The sequence below is a fragment of the Megachile rotundata genome, chromosome 8 (assembly GCF_050947335.1).
Source record: "Megachile rotundata isolate GNS110a chromosome 8, iyMegRotu1, whole genome shotgun sequence".
NCBI classification, from domain to species: domain Eukaryota; kingdom Metazoa; phylum Arthropoda; class Insecta; order Hymenoptera; family Megachilidae; genus Megachile; species Megachile rotundata.
In genome coordinates, this window is record NC_134990.1 from 9,093,292 (window position 1) to 9,118,413 (window position 25,122).

The window sequence follows — 25,122 nt, forward strand, 5'->3', positions numbered from 1 at the left end:
CGAGACTTTGGGGTTTTAGAATTTTAGAATTTTTGAGAATTTTGGAACTTGAGAATTTTGGAACTTGAGAACTTTGGAATTGGAGAATTTTGGAGTTAGAAAATTTGGGAATTTGAGAATTTTGGAATTTGAGAATTTTTGAATTAGAGAATTTTAGAATTTGAAAATTTTGGAATTTGAGAATTTTGGTATTTTAGAATTTTGGTATTTGAGAATTTTGGAATTTGAGAATTTTTGAATTTGAGAAGTTTGGAATTTTAGAAGTTTGGAATTTTTCAATTTTACAATTTTACAATTTTACAATTTTACGATTGTGGAATTTAAAAATTAAAAAATTTAAGAATTTGTAATTTTGTAATCTTGTAATTTTTAGGTTTTCAAGTTTAAACTTTTTAGAATTTGTGTATTTCAGAGTTAAGGGACATAGTCTTAAAAATTTGAAAATCTGGGGATTTTCAAGTTAAAAATTTTAGAATTTCGGAACTTTAGAACTTTCAATCTTTAGTCTTTTACACTGTGAAGTTTAGATGAGATTGGAATTTAGAAGCTTTGAAGCTTTAGAATTTTCAAGTTATAGTTAGGTTAGGTTTTGAAGGTCTCAGATTCTGAAGACATGAAAATTTCAGATTTTCGAATTTTGTCAGAAACTAGAATTCCTAAGACCAAATTTTCGCGAACCTATCTGGAACTCCAAGACTCATAACCATAATTTCCGCACCATAAACCAAAACCACAATTCACACACAACCGCAAACCCAAAATTCCCGATAAACTGCACGTGTCCTCGCAAAATTCCTTCACTCCCATTCCCCGTTGAAGAGAAATTGTACTCACCTACTTCTCCAGCTTCGTTATCGTACCATTTTCATGCAGCCACTTCTTCATCCTTATTAATATCTCCTCCAGAATTCTCTTTACTCCTCCATTTTCTTTTTCACAAACTTCTTCCGTGAGAAATTTCGGTGAAATCGCGAGCCACGGTTTAGTCGGAACCGAGTACGAAATTTAAAAGCGGTCGATCATTGGAAATTGAGGAGAGCAGCGTCGCGACGCTTTATTTTGATTCCAACACGTGGTAGGAAAGGTTCGCGACGAGGGAAGCGCGAAACGTACTCAGACTGTGGCACTTGAGTCGCGTTTGTCATTTCAATGAGTCCTCTTCAGGCTGTCCTCTAATTCCGTAATTAACCCGTACACGCTGTTAACGAGCGAATGCCAATTAATTATCGCCTGGATTCGGTTCTCGAAGCTGCTCGATTCGCGATTCCATTCGGTGTCTTTTGTCGTCGCTCGCGTTTTTTAAACGCTGTTGCGTGTGCTTTGCATTCTCGCCATATCGATTCGCATTGTTACTCTATCTTTCGTAACTGGGACGATCTGATCAGCATCTCTTCGATTTTATTTCTGCTTTCTGTGTTTGTTCCTCTGTATTTTTGTATTCAGGCATTTGTCCTTTTGTGTTCTTGTCTTTCTTTTATTTTTTGCTCTTATTCTTTCTGTAGTTTTTGTATTTGGCGTTTTGTGTTTTTGGGCTGTTTCTATTTGTTGTATTTGTTCTTTTGTATTTGTTTTTTTTGTATTCCTGTATTTTTTTTTTACTTCTTTATTTTTGTTCTTCTGTTTCCTGTACGTTTTTTTTTGCAATTTTTGTATTTGTTGTATTTGTTCTTTTGTACTCTTGTACTTTTTGTATTTGTTTTTTTTGTATTCATGTATTTCTTTTATTTTTTTATTTAGTTCTTGTATTTTCTGTTATTCTTGTATTTATGTTTTTATAGTTTCTGTATTTGTTTTTTGTATTTTTGTATTCTTGTATCCTTTGTATTTGTTTTTTGTGTTCTTGTATTTTTGTATTCTTTATATTTGTTTTTTGTATTCTTGTATTTTTTGTATTTGTGTTTTGTATTCTTGTATTCTATATATTTGTTTTTTTAAGTTGTTGTATTTGTCTTATTTTTGTTTTTGCGTTTCTTTTTCTTAAACTTCTTATATTCTTGTAATTTTTGTATTTTTCGTATTTCTTGTATATCTTCCTTTGTATCCCGATACTTCTTGTATTTGTTCAGTTGTTTCTTTGTATCTTTTGTATTTGTTCCTTGTGTTTATGTATTTCTTTTATTATTGTTTTCGTGTGTTCTTGTCTTTTTATCTATTTTTTGACATTCTTATATTGTTTGTATTTGTTTTATTGTATTTTTGTATTTCTTGTATATGTCCTTTGTATTCTTGCATTCCTTCTACTTGTGTTTTTGTATCCTTGTGTTTTCCTTGTGCCTTGCATTTGTTTTTATGTATTCCTCTATTCCTCTTTTTGTCTTAATCCTATTTCTTTTACTATTCTTGTTCACTCTACTGTATTTCCTGCATTTATCCTTTTGTATTCTCGTACTCCTTGTATCTGTCTTTTTTTACTCCTATACTTTTATCTTTGCTTTTGCATTCTTTATTCCCTCTTCTGTATCCTTGTACTTCATTTCCAAAATTACATTAAGAAGCTTGATTCGATTTTATTAAAATTTAATTACCAATTAATTTAATTTACTTTTGCTTCTACGTGCAATCAATTATTTTCTTTCCGTAATACTGATACGAATTTCCAAAAGAAAATGATATGAATTTCCTATAAGTTTGATATGAACTCCAAGTAAGATGATATGAATTTCCAATTAAATTGATATGAATTTTAAAACCCTTGTCTCTTACAGAACTATCATTCAAATTTTTCCAGACAGACCCGTTTAATGTTTCATCTTGCTCATTAAACTAGCACGTTAACATCGATTTTATTCGGCAACGTCGAGCGAAGAATTTTAGCAAATTTAATTGAACAGGAATTTCGTTACGTTATAATGCAATCAAGGAAGCTGGAGTCATTTACCAACAGCAATCGATTGCTCCAATTCTGCTTGTCCATTTTGAATTTCCAGATGCTGTTGATTCGCATCGATTCTATCCACATTAATTTCACCTTTCTTTATTATTCATACAAGCTCCTTTATGTACGAAAACACATGGTCTCGTTTCGATTATAGAAATCCGCTGACATTCATTTGTTTTTCTAATAACAAACGCGAAGATTTAATTAGGGTACTCGGTAGTTGACGGTTCTATTTATCATTGTTCTTTTTATACGAATTCGATAATTGCTTTTTCTATTGTGAGTTGAAGAATGTGCATTTAATTAGAGTACTTTAGATACTTGAACATTGTAATTGCCACTGTTATTTTTAATTACACTAAGTTTTATATAAAAACAATGTTGCATTTGATTTTCAAATTTTATAACTGGTTCATGCTTTATTTTTTACGTTTTATGCAATGAAAATTGACGCATTATTAAATTGTAATATTATTGTATTAATTGAAAATTTTTAGAAAATTTGAAAAGTTGTATAATGTGAAGTATGCAATTTTTAATAAATAATTGTACAATAATTTACTGATACTAATTTGTACGATATCTTTAGAAACAAATGACGAATCAAATCACCTATTTACAAAGGGATATTATTATTTAATAATATTATTTACAAACGTGTTAGTAATTTTATACGTCTCTAATCACTACTTTAATAAAATCATCAGTATTCACCTAAGTGACTAATTAGTACAAAAATTCGGTATTTTAATTGAAGTATTGTCAAGCACTAAAACTCTGTATTAAAATATCTGTACTATTTTTAACAAATACTCTGAATACATTATGTAAGTGATATAATTGTCTATAAAATTATTATTCAGAATATAAGTATATAGAAAACTACTATACAATGTATAGTTAAAGAACTTCATAAAATATGTTCATCTACAAAAATAAAATAAAAAAATCAAATAATGTTATTGTATATTATATTAAAACGAAATAAACTTATACAAAATTATACTGACAAAATTCTATTTAAATTTTAACATAAAACTATTCATACGAACTGACAAAATATTTGTCAAACACAAATTAACGAAATATCCTTCACAAAAGATTTAATCAACAAAAAAGTGTTAATATTGACCAAACAAATAAAAGCGTGAAAACATCAAACAAGTCGCGAGTCAAAATTCATCAACTACCGATTACCCTAACTTTCAGCTTGTCCCGATAAGTTTACCAACAGATTCTGCATTAAACCTATCAAATCAGTTTCCCAATTTGCAACTCTGCCAATATACCTGAGTAAAGAAATTTCCAGCCGAAAAATCATTCTCGATCATCTACGAATCATCGATATAAAGATCCCCATATCATTCGAGTTGGCAAGTTTTCAAATTTTCTCACAGATTCACTAAAATCCGCACTGGATCACTCGCTCACTTCGAAATTCACGTTGTCGAGAGGAAAACAAAATCACCGAGTTCACTGGATCATCGCGAGATGGAAGAGGACGTTGTTGATCCGTCTCGATCGTGTCCGATCGGCGTTTTTCGCGGGTCGTTGGCCGTTCGCCAGCTAAGGGTTTCGCCGGCTGAAAACGATACTAAATCAGCAGTCAGGATCAGGACTCGGGGGAGACGATCAACGATGCCGCTTGAGGGAGTGTCTCTACTCCTTCAGCATCACCTGTTGGTATCGTATCCCGGTCACGGCCTATACAGGGTGGCGAGGCGAAAATCTGCTCGGGCTGCCCGTCGGGAACACGCTTGCGCGAACGCAGATCGATGTGTTATATCGCTGGCTCCTCTCGACGGATCCTCTCCGTTCGTTCCGTCTTTCTCTGCCACGCTCGATGCGTCGCGACGCTCACCGTCGATTTGACGAGTGCTATTGTGCCTATCGGATGCCGCTTTCTGTATACCTTTTTCGGAACATTATGTAACGTTCTATATTAACTATGGGCTCTATCTTCTTACGTTCTTATTGCTAGTAGGGTTAACTATCTATGTTATTTTTATTTTAGTTTGATATTTGGGGTATTGCTTGGGTTTGATGTTAGGGATATGCTTACTTGAGTTTGATATTAGGGTTCTGCTTATTCAGTGCTTACTTCAATTTGGAATTTGGGATCTGATTATTCGGGTTTGTACAATCTCTACTTTCCCAAATTTTCAAATTCTATATTTCTAAAATTTTTACCTACAAATTTTCAAATTTCTTTAATTTTCAATCTTCCAAAATCTCATATTTCCAAATTTTTAGTCTTCTAAATTTCCATACTACCAAATTCTCAAATTTCTAAGTTTTTAAAATTCCAAATTATCAAATTTCTAAGTTCTCAAAATTCCAAATTCTCGAATTTCTAATAATTAAAAAATTCTCAAATTTTCAAATTCTCAAAATTCTCAAAATTCTTAAAATTCACAAAATTCGCAAAATTCCCAAACTCTCAAATTTCCGCGAGAAATTTTTCACGCCCATTTTTCCAAAATATCCGTACCCAGATTAGTACAAAGAATATTATGTGAAAGAAATTATCACGAAACATTGCATTTTAGCTTCAGATCCTGGCAAAATCGCATTTTGCGCATTTTTGGAAATCGAATATCTGACTAAAGCAACATAAGAAGGAGCGTATCAATGTTGAGCTCCCATCCCCAAAAATACTCGGAGCCAGTCCCAGACTTGACTCTCAATCTAATTAACCCACTGCCTTCGGTCAGCCTCGTGTTCTAATCTAAACGCGTCAGAATAAGTCGTATTCGTAGAATTTCAATGAAAATTTCGAATGGTATATGCGAAATGGAAGATTTCCAAGGGAAATTTATGTACAATATTCCTGTTTTGGCACCCGAACGATAAATAGCTTCCGAAGAAAGACAAGGGGGTCAGTTACGGTTCGAAGGGTTCCCTTTTCTAGATATGTAGAAGTATGCCCTACATGGATTCGTTCTCGAGCCCTCCTCTTCGTACACTAAAGGTTTTATCGCTACGTCTCGACTACTATATCGAAAAGGGACTTTGGCAATTATGCTTCCTCGTGTCGCAATGTAGTTTCGTATAAAGTGGCTTGGCAGTGTTTAATGTTGGCGAGCGTTAGCTTGTCTATTTCTCCGGGTTTTTGGTGCTCTCATGTTCGAATATCCCTTATACTTACCGTTACTATTTTCTTTTCTCTCTGAAATTTCAATTTCTCGAGTAGTTGTTTAAAGATGTCGATATTGTCATTTGAATCGGTAGTTAAATTGAAATAGATGTTGTTATATATTTGTTATTTTAATTGGAAAAAATGAAGTAGATTCTATAATGCTTCAGGATTGAATATCAAATTTTATTATGTAATTTGCTAGTTTGAAGGTAATCATGTTTTATCGTAAAAAAACTATTATTGGATTATTATCTATGGGACTGTATCAATTTTGAAGTCCCATCCCCAAAAATACTCGGAGTATCCTCAGACCTCATTCTTACAATTAGTGAAATTGATAAAAAATAAATAGTAAAACGCAGTGTTGAAGCGTTTACGACCAGCTTTCACTAAGAATGACCCACAATTGCTAGATTAATTAAGCTCAGCACAGGAAAGGACGAAGTTTGCACTTTGGAACACAAAGAAACGTATATACAGTACATTGTATACTGTGTAGCCGTTTGTAAATGGTGCACTTCTAAATTAAACGCAATGTTTTTGCAGCTTTCACGATCTCAAAGAACTATGTACAACGGTTAGATTAATTAAACTCGGCTGGAAAAAGGCAAAGTTTGTAATTGCAAACACGGGGAAGTGAAAAGAATAATTTAAATTTTTGGCGGTTTTCGCAATTTAAACGCGTTTTCAGCGTTTTTGTTGAGGTTACAATAAACGACTTAAAATAACACTATTTTGGAGGATATGAATTTAATTTTGCGAGATGAGCGTTTTTTAAGTGGATGAAGAATAAGCGCAATAGTAGATTGCTTCAATAATTTTATTTTATTTTAATTGTACTTGATTGTACTTAATCTGGGTTGAGTATATTGGTGAAATGGAATCTTAGATTTCGCGTATTTGGAAATTTGGGTATTTGGTGAATTTGAGAATTTTGAGATTTTTGAGAATTTTTAGTGTTTTGGGGATTTTGGGGATTTGGAGAATTTGGAGAATTTGGAGAATTTGGAGAATTTGAAGAATTTGGAAATTTGAGTATTTAGAAATTAGAAAATTTGAGTATTTGTAAATTTTTAGAATTTCTAGAATTTTAAGAATTCTGGTTCCATCCACAAAAATACTCGGAATATTCAGTCCCCAACGTTAGTACGATTGTAAAAAGTATTAAACTATTCTTTTTATATGCAAAGTAGCACAGTAATTTTATTTTTGAACACATGCATATTTCTGAAAAGTACGAACAGTATGTTATTTAATACCACTCTTGTTCCTGAAATTATTTTTCGTTACGTCAAAATGTTTTCAGTCATTAAAATATTTTACATTTAGTCAGATATTTTTTATATTGTAAATACTTTTAGAGATATCGATGATACAAAATGTTGTTTTACATTGTTTTCATTTGTGAAAATATTTGCAATAAATCAGGTATTTTCATTTATGAGAAAACTTTTTACGTGCTCTTTTAAAAGTATGAATAATGTAGAATATTTTCCTACAAAGACCTACAAATTTTTTTCTACAAAAATTGCTATAATTACCTGCTATAATTGGATTTTATATAATAATACATTAATAACTATAATAACTCGTAAATTAAAATTTATTAACCGATATCTCATGAATTACTTTATATAAATTATGGAGTTTACAGGTACTTAACTAGTAAAAGTTTAATGAACACAAAGTAATTGGTAATCGAAGCTAATAGTTTGGTCGTTACGACACTCTTTAGTTCTCTTTTGTGTTAATGTTCGAAGAGGTTTTAAAGAATAGGTTCGAACGGTGCTTGCTTAATCGATCTTCCAATATCGATTTCAATAGTTTTCTTTGGACGACACTTCGACATCGGATGACTTCCTTCTACGAGAGACTATTAACGAGCGTTAGCAGTTCATTGGCTCGTGAGAGCTATAGTGTTTACTTACTTTTTCTTTTTCTAAGGAACACTATACCTGATGCGCCTTGTTCAATTTTATTCGACGCTGCGTAATTTTGTAGAATAAGTGGCTCAGTTGTAATAATTTTATTTATTGTGAGAATTGTTGCTCGTGGAAAATAATTAGCTTACTTCTTTAATTAAAGTGTGAATTAAAAATGTTATTATTGAACTTCAATTTTTAATTTTGAATGTTTTAATTATTTTTTACAATTTTCAATTTTCAATTATTGTTTATTTTTAATTATGTACAATTTTCTACTGTGTACAATTTTCAACTTTCAGTTATTTTCAACTACTTTCAATTATTTTCAATAACTTTCAATTATTTTCAATTACTTTCAATTATTTTTAATTACTTTCAATTACTCTCAATTACTCTCAATTATTTTTAATAACTTTCAATTACTTTCAATTACTTTCAATTATTTTCAATTACTTTCAGTTATTATCAATTATTTTCAGTTGTTTTCAATTGTTTTCAATTGTCTCCAGTTTTTAATTTTCAATTCTTAGTTTTGAATTTTGAATTTATGAAGTCTGGAAGTATTTAGAATTCTCAATTTTTAATTCATTAATCATTTTGAACTTTGAATTCTAAATTCATGAATTATTCCAAATACCAATCCTTAAATTCATGTATTCATCGTAAAATGTAGAAAACCATAGGCTGTTTTAAAATTTAAATTCATGAATTGTTTTGAATTTTTTAATTCGGTCATTATATTGAATTTTGAATATGCAACCTATTTTGAATTTTAGATCAATGAATTATTTCGAGGCTACTCAAAATATCGTCGATGCGAGTTACCACATCGTAAGTTACGAATTTTTTTGGGGAAACGAAGGAATTCTCTCGGCAAACTTGTCAATTACTTTTGTAAATAATGTTTATTAGATAATAGGTGCTTACGATTATTAGGTAACATAATGTTCTCTACGGTCCTTCATAGAAGGCGTACAAATCATTGTTCCAGCAATGTCTTCTAGATTAACATAGATAAAATCATTGTCGTTGTCATCGCTGTCGCCTTTGTCCTCGTTCGATCGATTCTAATCGACTTATCTCGCGTCATTTTATTATTCTGCGAGTCATTTGTTTTCTGATGACACTCAAAATCGAATATGTTTACCCGAATTTTTGAAAATAAAATTTAAAACGACTTGAAAACAATTTTTTGAATAATTTCATTTTTACTTTATTAGACACTGAATAATTTGTTAGAGGCAATGAGGCATGAGATACAATTTTTAAATTTAGGAAATTGAAAATTTGGAGATACAGATGTTGAAGTTTTTTGTTTTTGAATATAGAATTTTTTGTATTTTTATAGTTTCAAGGTTTAATTTTCAAATTTCTGGATTTCAAATTTTTCTAAATTTCTATATTTTCAGATTTTTAAATTTAGAGAACTTCAAATTTCAAAATTGTATAATTAATCAATTATTCGATTATTCAATTATTCAATTATTCAATTTTTCAATTTTTCAATTTTTCAATTTTTCATTTTTTCCAATTTTTCAATTTTTCAATTCTTCAATTCTTCAATTCTTCAATTTTTCAATTCTTCAATTTTTCAATTTTTCAATTTTTCAATTTTTCAATTTTTAGAACCTTGATAATTTGAATGATTAAATGATCAAATTCCAAAAGGACTAATTTTTCATTCATACCAAATGCTTACCAAACCATCAGTATCTGACAAACGCCTGTTCAGTATCTGTTGTCACTGGCACTCTTAACAAAGTTACATAAAATCCGAAATTATTCAACACATAACTTTTAGCTTTCAACATTTCCCAGCTCCAAAAAAATTCGAACGAAAATAATTCAATCACGTGTCGATGAACTATTTCGGCGAGTTGAAAGGCGTGTTTCCGCAGCAAAACAGTTCAAACAAATATCTTTTCAACGATAAACATCATTCGATTTTTGTGTCTTCTCACGAGAATTCACGACGCTCACCGCGATTTTTCAACGTCAAACAAACCGAAATCCCTAAAATTATAATAGTTATATGTATACGCGATCTAGGGATCACCAGGTTCGATCTAACTAAAATTATCGAATAAACAAGATATCACTTTTTAAATATTATTCATCTAAATTCGTCAGGGTTATTATTTCTTGGAAAACACTTGACCTGACAATATTTTTAAAAAATTCTTTCATTCATTTATTCTTAGTTTCATCTTACGCTCGATTTCTGTCTCGTTTCATTCATTCCTCGCTTCTATAATTTATCGTTTCTGCGTAGTTCATTGCGAGTAGGGTGCCACTCCGCGACTATATTAAGTCGAGATTAATTTATTTACGCGTAATACTCTGCGTATCTGTACGTAGGATTCTCTATGTGTCTGTGTTTATGTGTTTCAAAAATTCCTGTCGCTTTTCATATTTTTTAATTTTTGAAGTTGCAATGTTTATCTCTATTTTTGTATTAAAAAATGAGATGCGGGTTGGTAAATATTAGTCGAGAATGATTTACAAATTTTTGTATTTATAGGAACTAAAAATTTTTTATGAAGGATATATAAAGATGAGTTTCATGGAAAATATATAAAAATGAGTTTTATGAAAATTATATAAAAATGAATTTTATGAAAAATATGTAAAAATGAGTTTTATGAAAAATATGTAAAAGTGAGTTTGATAAAAAATATATAAAAATAAGTTTTATGAAAATTATATAAAAATGAATTATATGAAAAATATTTAAAAATGAGTTTTATGAAAAATATGTAAAAATAAGTTTTTGAAAGAATATATAAACATGAATTTCACAAGAAAATAAGTAGACAAAATTATGATATTTTTGTTCAACCGAGTCTTTATTTTATTCAAATTAGTTAATAATAATATAATTGTGTTTTACAAAAATGTTTAATCCTTATTAGTACTTCGAAATGTATAATTTTTAGTACGAAATAATTTTTTAATTTAAATACGTTCTACTTTTTTAATTATGATGCACTAAAGTTTCTTCTGTTATAGTTCATTATAATAATCTGATTTTTATATTAAATTCTATTTTCAACAAAATCATCTACAATGTCTTTTAATAACTGCACAAAGTACTTAACAAACAAAACAGAAATAAAATCAATATCTTCTACAGATTTTACGAGGAAACTTGGAGTACTTTATTTGACTCACCCTCTATATGAACATGCACAGTATGTGGGGGAAGTTCTACATCACCTTTGCTCTTATTTTTCTCACTGCAACTATTTTTAAGTTGTAAACATATAATGTATTATAAAAATATCAATGTTCTATGAAAAAAAAGAATAAGAAACAAAAATAAAAGAAAAGAATACTTTAAATAATAAAGCATAAAGAAATAATATTTCTACATTGACTATATTATACCTTTGAAAAATATTAGAATAAATACTAATAAATATTAGGGGAATAAATAATAGAATCTGAGGAATTGAAGGGGTTTATTATTTTATTATTTTCATTTAATTGTCGATATGAAAAACAGCAGGAATTTTTGAAGTGACCTAATATTTGTTGCTGAATGATTGAGAACGATCATGTACACTTATGTGCATTGTAGACTTTTCTGGGGAAAATGGCGATCTGAGGTAAAATATATCTGAAGTAACTGAGGGTGGGTTTTGACATTTATAAATTTTCGGATTTGGAGATTTGGGAGTTTAGAAATTTGGAATTTTGGAGATTCTGGGATTTGAGAGTTTGGGGATTTGGGGATTTGAGGATTTGAGGATTTGACGAGCTGGCGATTTGGGGAGATGGGGATTTGGGGAGATGGGGATTTGGGGAGATGGGGATTTGGGGAGATGGGGATTTGGGGAGATGGGGATTTGGGGAGATGGGGATTTGGGGAGATGGGGATTTGGGGAGATGGGGATTTGGGGAGATGGGAATTTGGGGAGATGGGGATTTGGGGAGATGGGGATTTGGGGAGATGGGGATTTGGGGAGATGGGGATTTGGGGAGATGGGGATTTGGGGAGATGGGGATTTGGGGAGATGGGGATTTGGGGAGATGGGGATTTGGGGAGATGGGGATTTGGGGAGATGGGGATTTGGGGAGATGGGGATTTGGGGAGATGGGGATTTGGGGAGATGGGGATTTGGGGAGATGGGGATTTGGGGAGATGGGGATTTGGGGAGATGGGGATTTGGGGAGATGGGGATTTGGGGAGATGGGGAGATGGGGAGATGGGGAGATGGTGATTTGGGGAGATTTGAGGATTTGAGGATTTGAAGAGCTGGGGATGTGGGGATTTAGGGATTTGAGAATTTGGGGATTTGAGGATTTGAGGATTTGGAGAGCTGGGGATTTGAGGAGCTAGGGATTAGCGGAGCTGGGGATTTGGGGATTTTGAGATTTAGTGATTTAGAGATTTGGAGATGTGGAAATTTGAAAATACTAAAATTTGGGAAATTCAGAAATTGCCAATGTCGTCAATTTGGAAATTTGAGAATTACACAAATTGAGAGTTTGAAAATTTAGAAATCTGGAAATGTAAAAATTTGGGGACATAGGAATTTGAAAATATTGAAATTTGATAAATTGAGAAATTCAAAATTTAGAAATCTAGAGCTCCAAGAAATTGGAGACTATTATGAATGTTGAAAATTTATAAACCTCTAAATTCCTACACTTGTCTCAACTCATATTTCCCCAAAAAAGGTCTACATTGCCCCGAGGTGTACACGTGTACCGTAAACGTTCCTTAGGTGATAGGTATCAATAGTGTTCCGCCGTTGTAGCGTTAATAATTAATTTATTAAAACTTTCTATATCATCTTAATTCTCATAGTCTCTTTAATAATCGCCTATACATTCCGTTTCATCTTTCTCTCCCGCTCTCTCGCTCTCTCTCTCTCACTTTCTCCATACTTTTTCTTTACAATCTTTCTTAAATAGCTGCCTTTGTAATCTCTTTCTCTCTCTCTCTTTTTTCTCTTAAGTTAAATTCATCTAAAAGGTTTTCATTCGCGATATTTGTCAAACAGCTCGAGGCGTTCCATTTACTCTCGAAAAAAAATATTCTTAATTATTTCATGCGTTACTTAACAATAAATTATTTCGATGTCATCAAATAAATATTGTAGTGATCATTTTGAAAACTTACAAGAAAAGAAAAAATATTTACTAGATGACATTTCGAATGTTGCAAGATATCGTGCTTTTATTATTTAGCTTTAATTAGCTTTCTAATATTAAATTGTTACTAGGATCTTCAAGCATTGTTAAGCATTTATTAACGATGAAATTATTGTGTTTTATTGGACTCACCTCGAGCTTTCGACTTTTTTGATGAAGAGGAGATAAACGGACCAGGTGTCGATTTTTAATTTCTCTAATTGTAATTATAATTTTAATAGTATTTACTGTCACTAAAGTAATAGAAAATCAATTGCTAATTCTATTTTACTCTAATAACGTTATTACTCTATTTTTATCATATTTAGTTTTTGTTTTTAGATAAATTTGTAAGCAATCAAATTATTTGTATTTTTAATATATTTTTTATGTTTAATAATATTTTGACTATTTTTTAGTTGGTCTATTTTGGAATTTACTATGAAGTATTCAGTTATATTACTATTATAAAGTATGAAGGTAGATTTAAGTAATCAACTAATTAAGCAATAATTTTGGTAATTAATTTACCATGATGTACGTAATTAGTCGATCAATTAATGAATGAGTAATTAATTACCCGGTCGAATGTTTTAAGAAATTAATTAATTAATTGTGTGATTTTTTAAAAAAATAATTAATTGATTGAGTGATAATGCAGCTAATTACTTAACCAATTGATGATTTAATTAATTAACCAATCAAGTAATGATAGAAGCAATTAACTAATTCAATAACAATTCAAGTAATTAATTAGCTAATTGTGTAATGATTTAATTAAACGCCTATTGCATTGCAAATATGCTACTTAATATACGGAATACCATGCAATTTCTGTATTTAGTGAAACATAAAAGTTTTCACATTCTAATATTTTTTTAGAATAATTTACTCCGTATTGAATATCTCACTTAATTTTTATCTAATCGTTAGTTTATAGTTTAACCAATAAACTCTTCATTGGCACCATTAATGTAAGATAACTGTCTTTTACAAAATTTGATTCGCTACATATTCTGCTCATTCGAAACACAAAACTTAAATATAATAATTTATCTGAAAATATCCATTACTTTTCATCGCATCAAGCATACAAATTAACTCAGTACCTTTTAATAAATAAAATAAATTCATTCTTAAAATATAATGTCAATTACCCAAATAATTATTGTTTGGAATTATCGAAATGAGATTTAAATAATTATTCAAATAATTGTTACTAGAGATAATTTCGCGCCACTTGTCGGCAGCATACGAAACTAACAAAAGAGGCGGGAAACTATTCAAATTCAAAACACCGCATACGTTTCAAAGGCACAAAATTAATTCGTACACCCACCAAATTCCTCAAACACAAAAGAAGAACGTTGGAATCAACACCTTTGTCCATTTATCTTTTCGCTCATCGTCCGCGAATGTTCAGAAACGTGTTCAGATTCTCGAGGAATAAATTGAAAAATCGTAGCCACGATCAGACAATGAACTTGTCCCAGTATCTTACCCCTACCGAGTCTCGGTTCCGAAACTGCACACCTCCCCTGTTATATACATATGGATTACACGTCGATATATCCTATTTACATGCGCGTGTCTCGTCTTGCCAAACTTGCCCTTTGTGCGTTTGGACATGTCGGTTGTAATTGTATATAATATAGTAAGTTATAATATTATTAATCTGAGTTTCTAGGCAGTTGTGTGTTGTTTATGTTATGTACGTTAAGATTTATCTCTAAGGATCTCCTATGACACACGCTCGACACTTTCGCCCTCAACGAGAATTTTTGGCCTCTTTCGCTAAATCGAAACGAAACTACGCATGCATACGCTCTATTCGTTAACCTCTTAGGCACTATAGTGGCTTTCGGATAGCATCTCTGTACGACGGTCTATAGTCTCGAATGTCATCGTTCACATAGCGCCACTATAGACTCACTCTACTGGCTCACTCGCGCACCGTTTCAATTCAATCATCCTTTCCATATGTTTTCATTCGCACTTTGCCTTCATCACGTTTTTTAAGAGTATTAAATCCCATAAAAGTACGTTACATGTAATTAAAAGGTAATGCCGAGTTTAGGCACCGTGGGGCACCTCTTCGCACTAATACGATATTGGAAACATTTGGAAATTATTTTGTGAATTTTCGAAAAAAGCGAATTATCAAAGTTAAAGTATATCTTTAGGAAAAAATTTAATGATGAAGAACTTCATTCCAATGTACTCGCTAAGAGAACATGTTCTCTGTAGTTCATTGTAGTTGACGCGTAATTCGAACTCTGCTGTACAGAAAAGCGGCCGCCGTGCCTAAGAGGTTAATTTCGTTCGAAAATTTCCGTCGAACGAAATCGAAATTAATTTCGAAAAACAAAACGAATTTGAACGGGCTAACCCTTTAATTGCGGGTGTGGTTTATAAACCACTACAGTTGTGGTATATTTTTGCTAATATCAAATAGCTTTATATACCACAAAAAAAATCTTTGAACATATCAATTCAGTAATAAGACCAAAATTAGAATGAACCCGCAGTTAGAGGGTTAATGTCTCGAAACGATTAAAATATGCTGTCCTTTTTGTAACGCGCATCATTTCGTCCCTCATTCGCACACACACACGCACACACACGCTCGAAATGATTATCTAGAGTTCCTCCTCTCGAAATACTTCCGTTTCTCTTTCTTTCAACATCTCGTGCGGCTTCGATATCCGGCAATTTTCGCCCCGAAGGAAAAATGATTCTCTTTGACGTCTCTTCTTTGCTTTCGCTTCTCTTTTTTTTGTCCCGTTTCTCTTTATACAAAGAATACACCGTCGCGGCTATACGAAACTATAGAACGGTATCATTTGTCTACGCATGAATAATTCCGTGAGTCGTGTGGTTGTAACGCTATGGTTAACACGAGAGTGCGTCTTGTTTTCCATTTCCGTGTCCCGATCAATGGTATTGAGCAATGTACTGATTGAATCGATCGTTTTGAGGAACATTTTGTGTCTGTCACTTTTCTTTGTTACGAAAGAACGGTTCTGAAAGAAGTATTGGTAAAACAATTTGTGGAATTCGCATTTCTTTTTTTTTATGGAATCATTTGTTTGTGGTTCAACTTTTTTGGTAGCGTACACATTTTTGTTTGAGTGTTGTAAAGTTATTAACATTTGGTGAAGGAGTTAATGAATGGGATATAATAAAATATTGGAAGAAAAATGATCGGTTGGCTTTGAGATTTATTTGGAATTTTAAGGATTTGGGGATTTGGGGATTTAGGGATTTGGGGCTTCAGGAATTTATAAATTTAAGAATTTGAGCATTCAGAAATGGGGGAATTGGCGAACTGAGAATTTAGGAAGATGGGAATTTAGAAAGATGAGAATTTAGAAGGATGAGAATTTAGGAAGATGGGAATTTAGGAAGATGGGAATTTAGGAAGATGGGAATTTAGAAAGACGAGAATTTAGAAGGACCAGAATTTAGGAAGATGGGAATTTAGGAAGATGGGAATTCAGCAAGATGGGAATTTAGGAAGATGGGAATTTAGGAAAATGGGAATTTAGGAAGATGGGAATTTAGCAAGATGGGAATTTAGGAGGATGGGAATTTAGGAAAATGGGAATTTAGGAAGATGGGAATTTAGCAAGATGGGAATTTAGGAGGATGGGAATTTAGGAAAATGGGAATTTAGGAAGATGGGAATTTAGGAAGATGGGTATTTAGGAAGATAGGAATTTAGGAAGATGGGAACTTAAGAAAATGGGAATTTATTAAAATAGGAATTTAGGAAGATAAGAATTTAAGAAGATAGGAATTTACTAATTCAGGAATTTGAGAATTTGACAATTTAGGAATTCAGAAATTTGAAAATATGGCACTTTGGGAATTTCTCAATTCTGTTATCTACTAATGTAGGATTTTAGAAATCTAAGAATTTCAGAATTAAGGAATTTAAAAATCTACAAATTTGAAAATCTAAAAATTTCACACAATCATCTACATATTAACAAATATACCTAATTTATTCAAACTTTGCTAACTTGTAACTAAAAAAATCTTTTCAATTTTTCTTCCTATATATTCAGTCTTCTACTAACTTCTGTATTACAATAACTAGTTTCTCTACTTTTAGTATTAACATTACGTTCAACATAAGTAAAATACAGATAAAATATGCAAACACCTTAACACTTTAAACACGTGTTCCACTAATTGAACAACCGAATAATTAAGTACATTCTACTCAGTTAATATTGAACATATGTACATGAACATAGTACTTTGTACTAATTTACGTTGTAATTTAATTACATACTTTACACTATACTTTGATCACATAGTAATTTAATTACACTGTAGTCGAATGATTCACACCTTCCAATTCAATTACTAATTATTATAATTAACAGTGTAACTCAATAATTATAACATAATTAATTGAACAAAAATTTTTTAACAAAAGTGTAACGTTCTGGAAGACAGAAAATTGAAACAATTTAAATTAAAAAGAAATTATTCGTGTTTTAAACAATAATAGTAGTTTCATGATAATTTTATTATATGAAACAGTTAATTATTTAATGCTTCAATGTTTTAATGTTTCAAAGATAAAATTCTAACAAAAATCTAATTTTCTGAAAGATAGAAAATTGAAACAATTTAAATTAAAAAAGAAATTATTTGTGTCCTAAATAATAATAGTAGTTTCATGATAATTTTATTACATGAAACAGTTAATTATTTAATGTTTCAAAGAAAAAGATTCTAACAAAAATCTAATTATCTGAAAGACAGAAAATTGAAACAAATTATATTAAAAAGAAATTATTTGTGTCCTAAATAATAATAGTAGTTTCATTTTTGTTTTAATAATTAAAAGAGTTAGTTAGTTAATTAGTTCAGTTTCAATGTTTCTCAAACGATCCATCCAATCAATATTTCTTTTTTGTTTAACGTGCTAGACTTACTCTTTACGAATTAGAAATCGTGAAATATCGTCCTATTGGTCTTTTACACTAATTAATCGTTCACTACGTGGCGTTTATCAGTGTTATTGCTGCTAAAAGTTCATTCAACAGGATCCTGCTGTCTCGCTACGGTTACTTTAATCGGTAGACAATTTATTCTGCTCGATCCGCCTCTGTAACCCATACCATCGTCGAGGAAAACGCAAGCGTACGTATTTTTTCTTTTTTCTTTTTACTTCGAGGAAAAAAGCTTCCACTAACGATCGTACTCTAGTTCAGAGATGGGCAATTCTGCCCGCGGGGGCATTAAGGGGTAAGTGATGCATTTTTGTGGGCAATGATGAGATCAATTTCTTAAATTAGATATTTGAAGATTTGGATTTTGGATTTGAAGACTTTTTTGGATTTTGAGATTCTATAATTTGAAATTGGATGTATTTGTGAATTTTAGAGTTATCATAATTTATTAAATTTTATTATTAAAATTAAATTCTTAGAAATTTTGGGTATACAATGTTTTCAAGTTTTTAAAGAGAACTTCAAGTTTTTGGAATATTAAGTATTTTGGGGTTTAAGTTTTTCAATTCTTAAAAGATTAAACGTTTAACTTCTTAAGTTTTTTCAATTTTTAAGAACCTGAATTAAGTTTTCAAATTTTTTAATTTCGAAACAGTTAAATATTTAAGTTTCTAATTGTAAAATTTGTTAAATTACAAATTTTCAAGTTTTAGAATTGTTGAAAACCTAAATGTCCAAGTTTTCAAGGTTTAAGTTTTCAAATCTCAAAATGTCTTCCTAAATTTTTTAATTTATAAGCTGAACAATTTTTAAAACCCATAAATTTTCAGAGATCTAAATTTAGAATGTTAGAAATTCCATATTTCAGATATTCTAATTTCTGAATTATAAAAATTTTCAACTTTCAATGTAAAATTATTGAATTCAAAAATTTTTTAATTTCCATGTTATCAAATATTAAAATTTGATCATGTCAAAATTCAGCATTTTTGAGTTTCTAAATTTCTGAATTATCAAACTTTCACACTTCTAAATTTTCAAACTGAAATTAAAAAATGTTTAAATTTCTAAAATTTACAAATTTTTGCATTGTTAATTTCTTTAAATTAGTGAATTTAGAATTGACTAAAATTATTAAATTACTAAATTACCAAATTCATTCATTTCTAAATTATTTAATTCTTAAATTTACAAATTAAAAAGTTTGAAAACTTGGAAAGTTGTATACTTACAAACTTGACAATTTGACAACATGACAACTTGATTACTTGACAACTTGACAGCTTGACAACTCGGCAATTTGAAAACTTGACAATTTGTGAACTTGAGAACTTAAAAACTTGAGAACTTGACAATTTGACAATATGACAACTTGGCAGCTTGACAACTTGAAAACTTAGCAACTTGGCAATTTGACAACATGACAACATGACAACTTGACAACTTGACAACTTGACAACTTGGCAACTTGGCAACTTGAGAAATTGAAAACTTGGAAACTTGAGGACTTGAAAACTTATATACTTTAAAATTTGACAATTTAACAATTTGATATTTGAGAACTTAAAAACTTGAGAACTTGACAATTTGACAACATGACAACTTGAGAACTTGAGAACTTGAAAACTTGAAAACTTGAAAACTTGAGGACTTGAAAAGTTGACAACTTGAAAACTTAAGAACTTGAAAATTTGTAAACTTAAGACCTCCAAAATTCCAAAACCCAAAGCTTGAAAACCAAAAAGAAGCAAAACCTTAAAAACTTGATACTCCATAAACTTCAGCGTCCCAACCTCACGCACCCCTTGCCCCAATACCCCAACCAGGCAGCCCTACCCATCACTGCTCAAGACCTTTCGCATCGTGCAAAATGATTAGCAAAAATTCCGTCTGTCCAAACCAACATTCCACGACATCTCGATTTTCACTCCGATCAACGCAAACCTACCCGCATCGTTCCACATCGCGAAATATCGATCCACAGAACGAATCCCAGCTAATTTCTCTTGTACGTGACAATCTTCTACCGAAAGTTACGTAGAATGGTGCTACGAATCGTCGAAGGCGCCTTGGTTTCATTTATATAATATATGTATATAATATATATATATATATGTATAGTCGTTAACAATGTTAAATTACAGGTACCTAAAAATTTCTCGCACGCGTTCCCCACGTCGGAAAAAAGTAAGAAAAGTCGAAATGTTCGTACAAGCTAGGACAGTCTACGCTATTTCTCGCTTTCACTCTCGCTCCTCTTCGCCTTATTTTTCTAACTTTTTTTCAACTCGTTCGGTTTTGTGTTTTTTCGCACGAACGCACGTTCGCTATCTATCCGGTGATACTTATCGTGATATTACAAAGTCGAAATGGAAAAAGGTCGATACGAAAGAAACAAACACGCTGCGAGAATGTCTCTCTGTTTCGTCGAGCAAACGCTAGGGAAATCGGTGGAACATTTCGCGTACACGATGCTTGCGTACATATTTACAGTTTCGCGGTCTATCAATTGATTCGATGTTGTTCCGTTCTTGTTCGTTTCTTTGTCTGCCGCTTTTTTTCATCAAGTTTTTTTGTTTTACTGTGCTAGAAGATGGGACAGAGCAATTGTTAGGGCAGTGTTACGTATTCGAGTGAGAACTTATAATTTGGGGATAGTTGCAATTGGAGATTAGGGGATTTTAGATTTAGAAGTTTGAGAACTGAAAATGTGGCGATTTGGAAATTTTGGAGTTTGAGAATTTAGGAAATTTGGGATACTTGGAAAATTAGAGAATTCAAGAAATTTGAGAAATTTTTAAATTTATAAAATGAATATGTGGAAATTCAGAAATGAAGGAATTTAAGAATCAGAAAATTGGGAAACTATAGTCCATAAAATGTATGACAGAAAATACAGAAAATTGATTGTAAAATTTTAGAATTAATAAATTTCACCCTAATCCACAACCTCAAAACCCTTAATCGCAGCTTTCAATGTACGCTATTCATCAAATCATCTTTCAACAGAAAACAAATGTATTTACAAAACAAACCTCTCTACCATATACACATTGAACTGTAGATAAACTAAAACCGATATTAGGATTGAAACGATTAATTCCGCGAAACAACACACTATGTTTGTGTAACGCACACGTCACCGCGAGCAATTGCTTTGATTCCCATCACTGGCTTACGCGAACTTTGCGACGTATGACTTCGACACTCAATTGGCAAACTGGATGAAATTTCAGGCTTAAAAGTCAGGAATAAGCACCAGTTACTTGGAGTACGATTTTGGGGGATTTTTTGGGATCTATGGAAAATTGATACGTTCCTTGTTTATCTGGTGTTGTATTTGGAGGCAATATTTCGTGATTTCTTTTTGCAAAATATTCTTTGTACTGATCTAGGAGGTTTTGGAAAAATGAGCGTGAAAAATTTCTCCTATAAAAACTTGCAATATCCTCATGAAATTTTAAGGGTAATTGCAAAATGGGCCTCCGTAGATTAATGTACAAAGAATATTTTGCGAAAAAAATCATCACGAAACATTGCTTTTTAGCTTCAGATCCTGGCAAAATCGCATTTTGCACATTTTTGGAAATCGGATATCTGACCAAAACAACATAAGGAGCGTATCAATTTTGAGGTCCCATCCCCAAAAATACTCGGAGCCGGTTCCAGACTTGACTCTCAATCTAATTAACCCACTGCCTTCGGTCAGCCTCGTGTTCTAATCTAAACGCGTCAGAATAAGTCGTATTCGTAGAATTTCAATGAAAATTTCGAATGGTACATGCGAAATGGAAGATTTCCAAGGGAAATTTATGTACAATATTCCTGTTTTGGCACCCGAACGATAAATAGCTTCCGAAGAAAGACAAGGGGGTCAGTTACGGTTCGAAGGGTTCCCTTTTCTAGATATGTAGAAGTATGCCCTACATGGATTCGTTCTCGAGCCCTCCTCTTCGTACACTAAAGGTTTTATTGCTACGTCTCGACTACTGTATCGAAAAGGGATTTTGGCAATTATGCTTCCTCGTGTCGCAATGTAGTTTCGTATAAAGTGGCTTGGCAGTGTTTAATGTTGGCGAGCGTTAGCTTGTCTATTTCTCCGGGTTTTTGGTGCTCTCATGTTCGAATATCCCTTATATTTACCGTTACTATTTTCTTTTCTCTCTGAAATTTCAATTTCTCGAGTAGTTGTTTAAAGATGTCGATATTGTCATTTGAATCGGTAGTTAAATTGAAATAGATGTTGTTATATATTTGTTATTTTAATTGAAAAAAATGAAGTAGATTCTATAATGCTTCAGGAGTGAATATCAAATTTTATTATATAATTTGCTAGTTTGAAGGTAATCATTTTTGGTAATAAAAAAATTAGTGGATCTAGTCAAATATATTTTGATTATTAAATTCATAAATTAATTTTATGAATTTTTAATTCTTATGATTTTATTCATTGTATAATTAATTTTTATAAGAATGAATATTTAAAATTCTAATTGACTATGAGTAATTAATTTTGATTTAAGTAATATTAGTTAACCAAAATAAGCACTGTGGATAGAATAAAAATATGAGGAAATTCTTTGACAATTAAGTTGCGAATTTTTGTATTTTCGAGTTTTCAAATTTCCAAAATAATAAGTTTTCGAATTTTCAAGTCTCCAAAATTTCCAAATGTTGATAGTATTAAATTTCTGCAATTTATCATCTTTAAAATTTCCTAATTTCACAAATTAACAAATTTCTGATTTCTGAACTCTCAAAATGACTAAGCTCTGAACTTAATAATTTTCTAATTACAAAATCTTGAAATTCTCATGTAACGAAATTTACAAATCTCTAACTGCAAGAGTTCTATATTGTCACTTATTGTCCCAATTAATAGTCCAACAGTAAAAATATCCATCTCCATCACACAATTTAATTTACAAATTATTATCCTAATCACCCTATCGTCCATAAATCACAATCATACAAAAACAAAAAAAACTGGATATTCGAACATACAATATACCCGGCAGTCCCAACAAATGAACAAGCATCGGTGTATAACAATTGCCTCATGCACGCGATAATACAAGCCTCGTTATAATAAACTCTATTAGAAGATTTCCAAGGATATCAGTCGAAGACATTTAATAAATGGCGAACAAGTCTTTTTAAATGGTCTCTCAGCGACGAATTCTACAAGCTTGGAAGAATCGAATGTACGCAAATATTGGTTTCCATGATCTTTCCGATGAATTGTTACAAAAATTTCGTTCCCTTGCCGTTCTCCTGCGTCTTTCCTCTTTTCCCTCAATTTTTCCCGTTTAATTCCTTGGTCTTAAGCGCACTTGATAATTTGACACTATTTCGTAGCAAGCGTTCAAATAATCGTTTTGCTCTCTCAAGGATACAATGTTCGTATTTTTTAAAAAGAAGACAGGTTATTCAGGAAGTTCTATGTTAGTCTAATTACGATTAACTTTTTCGTTCATGCTGTCGAGAGTAATTCATGCAGTGAAGAAACGAAATTAATTGGCTGATATACGTTTTGCTTCGATTTGAACGTATATCGATCTTATACGATTCAAGTATCGAAAAATGTTTATCGAATTCTGTCAGAATTACTCGATGGAACGTGTCTTTTTTTTACGAATACTCTTTTGGCGTCTCGATTGTCCACATCGTTATCAGTTATTCAGGAACGATTTCTCTTATTTATATTTTATACATCTTCAGGAGCTAGTTCATTTCTGCAGTAAACGAAATTTAACCCTTCGTTGCAGGAATTTAAAAATTTATCTGCGCAAGTTTTGAGTATAATTGGAAGCTTGTTTGAAGAATTGTTGTATTATATAGTAAACACAGAAATGATATTATATAATTAGATTGTGATTCAGTAATTATGCTGTAGTGATTGTATAAAGTGAAATTGTATTATAATTTAATAATTATTTTGTAGTGATTGTATAATGTGAAATTGTATGATACAGTATTGTACAGAAGTTGTACAAGACTATTATACAATTGTATTATAATATAATAATTATATTGCAATGATTGTTTTATATGAAATTGTACAATACATTATACAGAAACTGTACAACAGCATTATACAATTATGTCATAATACAATAATTATATCATGGCAAGTAATATAATAATTGTATTATGATGATTAATATAATAATTATATCATAATAGTTGTATCATACACTGTTATACAAAAGTTGCATAATAAAATTACATAAATGTATCATAATATAATAATCATATTATCATCATTGTTTAATATAAATCTGTACAATAGAGTATCATACAGAAATTGTACTACAACATTATACAATTGCATTATGATATAATAATTATATTATAATTGTTTAATGCGAAACTGTTTAATAGAGTATCATACAAAAATTGTACAACAATATGATACAATTATATCATAGTACTATATGATAATTGTATAATATTATATTTTGTATAATACACTATTGTACAAAAATTACACACAATATAATAATCATATTATGATAATTGTTTAATATAAAACTGTACAACAGAGTATCATACAAATATTGTACAATTACATCATAACATGGTTATCATATTATAATTGTATCATATAATATTTTGTACAATACACTATTATACAAAAATTGTTTAACAGTGTACAATCATATCATAATATAATAATCATACTGTATTATGAAATGTGTAATTGTATAATAGAGTATCATAAAAAATTATACAATAATATGATACAATTATATCATAATATAGTAATTATATGGTAATTGTATAATATTATATTTTGTGTAATACACTATTAAACAAAAACTGTATAACATTGTACAATCACTTCATAATATATTAACTGTTTAATACAGAACTATACAATAGAGTATCATACAAAAGTTGTACATCAATATCATACAATTACACCATAATATAGTAGCCATATCATAATTGTATAATATTATATTTTGTACAAGACATTATAAAACAAAAACTGTATAACATTGTACAATCACTTCATAATATAGTAATCATATTATAATAATTGTTTAATATACAATTGTACAATAG

The 25,122-nt window shown here is 30.8% G+C and overlaps 1 protein-coding gene across 4 annotated transcripts in view; it reads right to left on the bottom strand.

Moving 5' to 3' along the window:
• Positions 1 to 4,645, bottom strand: part of LOC100878103 (uncharacterized) — a 29,482-nt gene extending 24,837 nt beyond the window's left edge. For 2 of the 4 annotated variants that reach the window (XM_076534419.1, XM_076534418.1), the window contains exons 1-2: positions 4,168 to 4,642; positions 835 to 3,058 (exon numbers count right to left, since the gene is read on the bottom strand). The gene's annotated coding sequence lies outside the window, so the exon portion shown is untranslated. Of the gene's footprint in view, positions 1 to 834; positions 3,259 to 4,167 lie in introns of those variants that run through there. The other 2 variants (XM_076534422.1, XM_012282041.2) reach the window with 2 other exon arrangements.
• Between the last annotated feature and the right edge of the window lie 20,477 nt (positions 4,646 to 25,122).